The sequence below is a fragment of the Pan paniscus genome, chromosome 13, assembly GCF_029289425.2.
Source record: "Pan paniscus chromosome 13, NHGRI_mPanPan1-v2.0_pri, whole genome shotgun sequence".
In the NCBI taxonomy this organism is placed as follows: Eukaryota; Metazoa; Chordata; class Mammalia; order Primates; family Hominidae; genus Pan; species Pan paniscus.
In genome coordinates this window covers 80,785,598-80,795,967 of record NC_073262.2, presented here as the reverse complement: position 1 = coordinate 80,795,967, position 10,370 = coordinate 80,785,598, and the positions used below count along the sequence as shown (strand labels likewise).

The window sequence follows — 10,370 nt, the reverse complement described above, 5'->3', positions numbered from 1 at the left end:
TAGAATAATTGTTTCAAATTGCTAAGGGAAAATTACTCCGGATGTAGAATTCTATACTCAGCCAAAAGCTACTATCTAAGAGTGAAAGCAAAATAAAGGCATTTGCAGACAAAAGGGAAACAAAATGAAACAAAACCCCAAAATACATCTCACTGAAATAACCATTAGAGCTTGCAAGAAGAAAAGTGAGTGTAAGGGAAAGAAGTTAGATGCAAAATACAATGGTGATTTTATGGTATGTGAAATTGAATATCAATAAAATTATTTTGTTTAAAAAGAAACGATGAGCATAAAATTGTCAGTTTGAATTTTTTTTGTATTTTATGATAAAAATGTTGAAACTGAATTTCCAGACAACAATAAAAGAAAAGGTAGGAATTTGTTAATGAGTAAACAAAATAATGTCCTTTTCCTGTTTGGAAGGAAGATTCAAATACCAAATAACTTTAGACTTTAGTAGGAAGTTTAAGGGTGGCCCCTAAGGAACAGAAATGTAATCTATAACTTCCAAGTAAGGAGAACATCAAAGTGGGGGGATAGTAGAAAACCTTGTCAATTTGGCAGACGACCAGAACTAAAGAAGCAAATGTAAATAATAGTAAACACATAAAATAAAATGATAAAAAATAAATGCAAGAGCTAGGCACGATGGGCCAGGTACGATGGCTCACTCCTTTAATCCCAACACTTTGGGAGGCTGAGGTGGTTGGATCACTTGAGGTCAGGAGTTTAAGACCAGCCTGACCAACATGGTGAAACTCCATGTCTACTAAAAATACAAAATGAGCCAGGTGTGGTGGTGCACACCTGTAATCACAGCTACTTGGGAGGCTGAGGCAGGAGAATCACTTGAACCCAGGAGGCAGAGGTTACAGTGAACCAAGATCACATCATTGCACTCCAGCCTGGGCAACAAGAGCAAAACTCTGTCTCAAAAAAATAAACAAATAAATAAATAAAGAGCTAGGCATGATGGCACACACTACAAGTCCCAGCTATTCGGGAGGATGAAGCAGGAGGATCACTAGAGCCCTGGAGTCTAAGATCAGCCTGGGCAACACAGTAAGACCACACTTCTAAATGAATGAGTAAATAAGTAAATCTAAACGTCATGAATCACAATGAATGTAAATGGGTTACTGACCTACTGAAAGGCAGACTATCAGATTCCACAAAGAACAAAATACAGCCACATGTTGCTTGTAAGAGATATATCCAAAGTAAAATGTCACAGAAATTTTGAAATAAAGGAATAAAAATACACTACACAGGGTTCTGATTCTGAAAATGATAGAGGAGCTTTTATCAGACTATGTCTCCTCTAACAATTATAAGCTCTGGGCAACATATATATATTCAATTAGTTCACATATATATGACCTAATTGAAGGTACTTGGAGAATCACCAAAAGCAGACAGAAACCAAGGGGGGTAAACATTGAAAGAAGAGAAACACACTGGGTAAGAGTCATGTTTATGAAATTTTACCTCAGCACAGCAATGCTAGAACTCAAGCAGAAAAGTGCAGTCTTACTGGCTTGAGTCAATGGGCAGACTTTGGGGAGGCCTAAGCCATTTGAGAACAAGGGAGCATCCCCCAAAAAGGATAGAGCCAAAAAACAAGGAGTCCCAAAAATCTATGGTAAACCTCACTCAAAATTTTTGGCTGACTCTTTGGCTTTGCATGGGCAAGGGAGACTACCAGAGGTGGTGGTGATGGAAAACAACAGCTGAAAGGATGAGAAATCCAGGGGCTGCCCACTGCAAAAGAGGCAGAGTTAGAAATGGGGGTCCAAACAAGCTAAGTGCCTGCTAGAACAGAAATGAAGACTCTTCATATAAAGGTAATAGAGTCTAGTCTAAACAATGTTTGATTCCCAATGTCTTATATATGATAAAGCTAAACATGTGAATGACTAATGTAACAACTGTTATTCTTACAGTGGGTTACTCTTCAGCCATGAAAAGGAATGAACCACTGATACGCACAACAGCATGGATGAATTTCACAGACCTCATGCTGAGTGAAAGCAGATAAACCCAAATGAGTACACAGTCAACTCTCTGTATCCCTGGGTTCCACATCTGTGGATTCAACCAGCCTAGTTTGAAAATACATGGAAAAAAAAAAAAAGGATGGTTGTGCCTGCATTGAATACATACAGATCTTTTTCTTGTCATTATTTCCTAAACAATACAGTATAACAACTGTTTACATAGCATTTACATTGTATTAGGTATTATAAGTAATCTACAGATAAAGTAAACAAGAAAATGTGCATAGGTTACATGCTAATATTACACCATTTTATTTTTATTTATTTTTGAGACAGGGTCTTGCTCTGTTACCCAGGCTGGAGTGCAGTGGCATAATCTTGGCTCACTGCAACCTCCGCCTCCTGGGCTCAAGTGATCTTCCCACCTCAGTCCCACAAGTAGTTGGGAATACAGACGTGAGCCACCATGCCAGGCTAATTTTTTTTTTTTTTTTGGAGAGATGGGGTTTCACCATGTTGCCCAGTCTGGTCTCAAACTCCTGAGGTCAAGTGATGCACCCACCTCAGCCTCCCAAAATGCTGGAGTTACAGGCGTAAGTCACTGCACCTGGCCTACATCATTTTATATGAGACTTATCCATTTAAGCATCCACGGATTTTGGTATCTGCGGGGAGATCCTGAGAACATTCCTCCTCAGATACCAAGGGACAACTGTATAATGTATGATTCCATGTATGTGATGTTCTAGAAAAGGCAACACTATCTAGTGTGAATGAAATCAGCAAAAGGATATTCTTGTGAGATTGATGGGAAAGGGGCATGAGGGAACTTGCTGCCCCAATAAAAATGATCTCTATCTTGAAGGGGTGTGATTGTCAAGAACTGTGAAGGGTCTGAGATGTTACTCTACTTGCAAGATAAAAAGCCTGCCACTATCTCCTGCATCAGAGACAAAGGACTTCATTATCCACAACACAGTAAGCAGCCTGAGCTGCATGTCTGCCTTGGCTTCTCTTGTCCCCTAAGTCTTACAGGGGTAATGCAGAGTGGCCCAAGTGGATGCTGTGCATGCCACAGTGTGTGCTAGAACTGAGGAACACCAAGCTTAAGGAGCCTAAATCTTTAATCAAGAGCTGTAACTCTGCTTGCCCTTTGCCCTGGAAGGAGACATTATCTTAATTTTACTAAACAGAATTTGTCTTTTGCTCCAGAGGGAGACACTAACTGTCTTCTGATTCTGTTTACTATATAAGCATCCTTTAAAAGATAGTGCCTCTGCTTACAAGACAAACAGAAACACAACAGACCCATGGGAATAGTCTCCAAAAGTGGGTTATAAGAGTGTATGCATTAATCAAGAATTCTCAAATCTTACACTTAAGATGTGTAGACTACACTATAATCTTTATCCCCCAAAACACAACAATAAAACCCTTTAAAACAAACACAAAAGCAGAATTAGGTGTGGACAAATTAAGGATGACAGAAAAGGGGGATTCCTGTGTTCTTGTGAATCCTCTAAAATTGATAGGTTTGGGAGAAGCCAGCCTGCCTTACTGGCAGCTGACCTCACTGTAAACTACTTCTTCAAACTACGTTATATAATTATAATAGAAGCTTAAAATAATTATATAAGCTATTATACATAAGGGCAAAGAAGTCATCTTTTTTTTCTTTCTCTTCACCATTATGTCCTTGGTAGCTAGTACATACATGTTCAATATATTATTGTTGAATAAACTTGTACAACCAAGGTGAAAAAGGAACCAACACTTTGACCCCAAAGTCACTGAGTCACCCTCTTTATTCTGTCATCTGTAATCCTTTTCTCTTGCTTTCACTTCTCATCTCAGTTATACTTTTCTTACTTTATCCTTCCACCTCATTCTTTCAAGGAGTCATACAATGGAATAAAATTTTTTCACAATTACATGGTCTATTTATAACATAAAGATTTTATACTTCCTTCTTAAAAAACAAACAGATAAAACCCAGAACAGTGGTTGAATTAAACAGCATGTAAACTTAAAAAAAAAAAATCCTTAAACAAGAGGCCTCAAAAAATTGGGTAAAGACTGTTCCCTCCACGGAAATCTTCAGTAAAAGGCAAAAGATTTATATGATCTGAAGAGAAACCAGAGTATCACAGTGTGTGAACTTAAGTGAGGCCATGGAGTCATATTTCTTGAGCGCGAATCCCAGCTCCATTACTTATTTGCTATGTGTCCTGTCAGAAGTCATTTAACCTCCCTGTGCTTCACAGTATTAATTTCACAGAACCGTTAGATGGCTAAATGGGAAAATATCTCACAGTGCTTGGAACAGTAGTGATATAGTAAGAGTTTAACAAGTATCATCTATTATTCAAAAATCACCTAGATTTGTATTTGGACTGTGAACTAGGCACTAGTAAAATTGTACAAACAACAAAAACACAACATTAAAATAAAAATTAGCATAATCTTTAAAAATAAGCCTAAGTAAAACTTCAGTTTGAAAAGGTAGTACCTAAACAATTATTGCAATATCTATAGAGAATACACACTTGTTTACAGAATCTCTGCAGGAGACATACATAGAAATCCTTCATGCTGTAATCCAAATGGATAAAAATTTATTTTGTGCCTGTTATGTGTAAGGTGCATAGCTGTGTTTGAGGTTACAAAAATAAAACACAGGCTTTGCTCATAAAAACTTTATAATCTAGTAGGGTATACAGTATATTTAAAAAAAAATTTGTTTTTTGAGATGGAGTCTCGTTCTGTCACCCAGGCTGGAGTGCAATGGCGTGATCTCGGCTCACCGCAACCTCCACCTCCCGGGTTCAAGCGATTCTCCTGCCTTAGCCTCCCAAGTAGCTGGGATTACAAGCATGTGCCACCACGCCTGGCTAATTTTTTTTTTTTTTTTTTTTTGTCTTTTTAGTAGAGACGGGGTTTCACCATGTTGGTCAGGCTGGTCTCAAACTCCTGACCTCAGATGATCCGCCCGCCTTGGCCTCCCAAAGTGCTGGGATTACAGGCATGAGCCACTGTGCCTGGCCCTTTTTAGATTTTTTTTTAAAAGTACAAATGTTCACCAAGGAAAAATGGAAAATAGTGAAAAGCAAATAAACCCATATGGCTCTTTCAAATTCATTTCAGCTCAAAAAAAATCATTAACTACATTATATGCAATTTTGTATTCTGCTTGCTTTCTCTAAAGAGTAAGCATGATTTCCATTCTATCCCATAGTTTTGGAAGGATTTGGTGTTACATAATAATTGATTAGTGTGTGCATGTGGTAGCATCTGTAATCTTCGTTATGGCCACTGATATTTAGTGTAGTGGTTAAGAGAATGGGCATCAATTTTAAGTTGCCTGTATCTGAAGCCCAGCTTTCCCATTTGCTGGCTGTTACTTGAGCAAGTTACTTTATTTCTCTGAATGTACTTCAGCTTCCTGTTGATAAAATAGGAAAAATAGTACTTACACCATAGAGTTTTGAGATACATGTAAAGCCACTCACCCAGTGCCTGGCAATAAATCTAGCTAAGAAGCAGTTTTAGACATTGTGTTTGCCTCACCAACATGTTTTCCATACCTTCCCCATTATATTGCAGTCATGCAGTTGGGAACAAGGCTAGACACTGATTCGTTTAAACAACTCAGGCTAGTCCCATCCTTCCAGCTAGTGATTGTTTCAGACTAATCATGAATAATCCAAAGAGTCCATGACATTCATATGATCATAAGAATGGACAAGTAACCAATTTGGGCAAACAGATCTCATTGTGGATCTATTGAGATGTGTATTAGAGTTCAAGAGCAGCCTGGGCAACAAAGTGAGACCCTGTCCCCGAAAAAAAAATGTGTATTAAAGGCTTTTTCCCCCCAATGGGAATTGCTCTTTCATCAAAGGATAAACCCTACTTAGCAACGGTATGTTGTTCTTTGAACACATGATTTGTACTACTAATATTTTATTTAGGTTTGTTTGCATCCATATTCATAGGTTAAAGAACAATTTATAGCTTTGATTTTTGTCTTTTCAATGTTTTGGTGTCAGGGTAACAGTAACTGCACAAAATTTAATGTGGTGTACACTCACGTTTTTCTGTCTGCCAGAGAAAATTTATATAACATAGGAATAATGTGCTTCTTAAAAGTTTGGGAGAATGCATAGAGTGATCAGGACTCATTTGAGGAGATACAATTCATTGGTTACTACATTAATTTTTTTCTTTGGTTATCGACCTGTTTGAATTTTGTAATTCTTGAGTGGGTTTTCTAAACTCGTGTACTGAATATTTCATAGCAAATATTTAAATTAAAATAATTAAGGATGACATTTATTTTTTAATAATCTGTTTTTCATTAACTTTATTATTTCTGATTTTGATTTTTTTAGAAAATGCATTTGCCAGGAGGTTGCCTATTTGCTTTCCTCTGATTTATTTCTAGTCTTATCCATATTGTTACTTTTTTCCCTTGTGTTACATGTCTAATTCGTTCATTTTCATGTTCTAAATAATAGTGGCTATCAGTTTTCCTTTCAGCATAGCTTTAAACACATCCTCTAATTTTTATTTGCCATTTTGTTTTCACTCAATTTTACTGGATCTTTTTGACAAAACAACCGTTTAGGAGGCTTCTAAATTATTTTTCACATGATTGTGATTTAATTATTAAAATTTTTAAGTTTTATTACCATGTATAACTTTTGCCCTTTAAAATGCACTGCAGGGAAACTGTCAGGCTCTAAGGATTGCTTTCCGCTATTACAGGCCATTCAGATGCTGAAGTAACGTACAGCAGGTGAGCACTGAATGTCAGAACCATTTCATTCCTCCAGGAATCCAAGGCGGCCTATAGGATCTAAGCTTAGGGTAGAAGAGAGTAAGAGGTGTCCTTGCAATCAGACCAAAGTATTTCAAACAGAGAGGCTGGAAAGAACATGTTGGAGGTGTTTCGTTTACCCTGCTAATAAATACTGTAAATCAGCTGATGTGCAGAAAGCTAACAGATCTTTCTGAGTCCTCTATGCTGCTTTTGTCATTCGGCATTGCTTTCTGATCAATTTGTAAACTATTCCATTTGAGAAAAGATATATATTTTTTCCTATACATATTAATTTTGTTTTATTTTTCATTTCTTGCGGATAATTTCTCTCCATATTTGATTTGTGTTGTAATGGTTCACAGAACATGTTAAGGTTTCCATCACAATCCCTACACTATTGTAAAGTGTACTTTTTACTTTCACATTGTAATATATAAAAGTATATATATAATATATATTATATAAAATATATTATATAAAAATACATATTATATATAAAATATATATTTTATATATAAAATATATATTTTATATATCAAGTATATATAAAGTACTTTGTAATTTCACAATTTAATCCTATATGAGCCCGCGTGTAAGTGTCAGGGTCTGTTGTTTTTACTAATTGTAATTTTGTCAGTGACTATGCTTCTGTTATTTAGCCTTATAACTTCTCCTTAAATTGTACTCTGAGATACTTTTTGTGTTAAGTGTGTGTGACAGAATTGGATTTAAAGGTAAGTCTCTTGAACGAAGGAAATAATTTCATTTTGTTTTTAGAATTTAAAGTTTAAACAGTTTTGGTCTTACGTGCTTTTTTTTTTTTTTTACTTTTGTCATACACACAATTTCACTTTTGTATTGTTCAATAATTTGCAAAGGAGACATTCTGTTATTAATTTTATTATTAAGCACCTTAACAGACTTCAAAAGATTCTTAATCTTACATTTAATTATCAAAGTAAAAAAAGAATGAATTTTAATATTTCTTTACAAAAGAGAAGGATTTTACCCCTCACTCACCTCTATCCCCCACAAAAAATAAACTGCCATTCCTTCTTGGCCTTCATTAACTTAACCTAGGGTTATAAATCCCACTGAAAAATTTCGGAATAGATAAGTCATATAATAAAACTTTTTTTAAAAAATGAAATTTACAATTACCTTCATTATTCTAATAGTTTCAGTGATGATTTCAATACTCACCGACTGGCCTTTCTTTCCTTCTTCTTTTATTCTTAATTTTGATTCATTTTGGGAGTGTGGTGATTATTTTTTTCCAGAAAGGGCAAATGAGCAGTACATTGTATATCACAGAATGCCTGTTACCTTTACAATTTGGATGAGTAGAGAAATCTTGGGCTACAAAACTACAGACATTGCTCCATTCCAGATGGCATTGAAAATGTGTAGAAGAGGATCTTCAGTCTTGTGACTTTTAAAATTTTTTAGATCAACCATGTTTCTTCTATTAAAACGAGTTATTGTTTATTGGGAACATCTATTAGTCAAAGGATAAATCTCTGTAATCAGCCTTTTTGATCTGCACCTTTTCTCTTACTATATTCGTCGGAGGGTGCTTTTTATCTTTTGCTCTGGTGCTTTTTGTTCATCCTAACTTATTTAAGCTGCAGAGAATCCTTTAAAAGAAAGCTTTTAAAGCACAATATATAACATTGATGAAAGCAGTTCTGATCTGGATAATGAACAAAAAGTGGGGGAACTTCCCTCCATCTTCGCTTTGTGGACTCATGAGAACCCACAGGATTCTGAAAAGTAGTTCAGTATTCACTGTTCATCATGGATTCAATTTTCTTTAGTGCTATGACTATTTACTATTTCTGACTCAAATATTAATTTAGCTTCTCCCTTTCTTTTCTCACTCTTATTTTCCTGCCCTCTTGCCATCATAATACCCTGCTGCACCATAGGGGGAGCAAAAGCAGATATTTTCTAATATTTCTTGTTCTATAAGCACTGGAAGAACAAAGTCCTTCTTTCTAAATGCTTCAGGACATTGCTCTTCTCTCATTCTGCAGAACTGTCTGTTTCACCAGCCTCATGCTGATTTTTGCTTTATTCACTAAGAAAGAAAAACTTTAATTGAAGTATAAGATAAATAAAAAATGCATACTCCATAGAGTACAGCTCAAAAACGATCAGTTATCCCCATCCTGGTCAAGAAAAACAAGACCACCAGCACACCATAACTCCCTTTGTGAACTCCCCCATTCCATTCTGCTCAAAGATATGTTTTGCTTGTTTTTGAACTCTGTAACTGGGAATCCTACAGCACATCTTTTGTTGGCTGGTTGCTTTTGTTCAACATTATGTTTGTGAGATTCCTTCAAATCATTAAGTATAGCAAGTTAGCTCATTTCCTTGCTATAGAGTGTCATATGCATTCTGTTCATGGACATTGGGGTTGTTTCCACTTTGGGGCTACTATGAATAATACCAAGAATGTTTTTGTATGTGTCTTTTGGTACATATATGTACACATCTTTGTTGGATATATGCTTAGAAGTGGAATTGCTGAGTCGAGGGTATACATATGTTCAACTTTAGTAGATACTGTCAAACATTTTCCCAAGCGGTTGAGCCAATTTGCATCAGCAGTTCTTGTTGCTTCACACTGTCACCAGTACTTGGTATTGTCAACATTTTAATTCTTGCTGTTCATACCACTGTTAGGGTAGCTTATTGTAGTTTTAATGAGCAGTTCATTGATGACTAATATGGCTGAACATTCTGAGTTTTAAAAGATTCTTAAGCTTATATTAACTATCAAATTAAAAAGAATATTTTAATATTTCTTTACAAAATGAATCTATCCACTCCTCCTGTCCCCTGCCAAAACAAAACAACCCCAAAACAAAACTAAATAAAACTCCCCAAACAAAAAACCCTGCCCTCTTCTTGGTCTTCTTTTGTGAAGTGTTTGTTCAAATCTTTTGCCCATTTAGTTACTTATTTCACAATGAGTTTATCTAGGCCAATTGCAGAGAACTGTCAGACTCTGAATACTGCTTTCAGCTCTTCCACAGCTTACTTAAGTAAGTGCTGATATAATATCCAGCAGGTGGTCAAAGGTGTTAGACTCATTTCATTTCCCCAGGAAATCCCAGGAGATCCGTCAGATCTAGGGTAGAAGAGGGTAAGGGACTTCCTTGCAATAAGATCAAAGTTCTCAGGGCAAAGAAGCTGAAAAGAATATTCCGCACCCGCCCCCGACCCCAACCGCTATCTACATAAGTATTCTAAATCAGCTGATGTGCAGAGGCTAAGACATCTTTCTGTGCTGGTTATGTCACCTTTGTCATTCATACTCTTCTGGTCAGAGGCGGGATCTTTTATGACTCCCCTACTGAGCTGAATGCCGCATGTGGTTCTCTTAGTCAAGGAAACCTCCAACATGGTGCAGCTTCAGGGCCACTAGTGAAGGAATGCAGAAAGAAGCCTATTATGACAAGACTCTCAATAGCTGTCTCAAATGAACAGTATAGCCTTCTCATACATAAGTTAATAAGGAGTGTCAGAAGATGGGAGGCTAA

At 36.3% G+C, this 10,370-nt stretch overlaps 1 pseudogene; it reads right to left on the bottom strand.

The window, feature by feature from the left end:
* Positions 1 to 4,036: 4,036 nt before the first annotated feature.
* LOC112439231 (U5 spliceosomal RNA) lies at positions 4,037 to 4,140 on the bottom strand (annotated as a pseudogene).
* Positions 4,141 to 10,370: the final 6,230 nt, after the last annotated feature.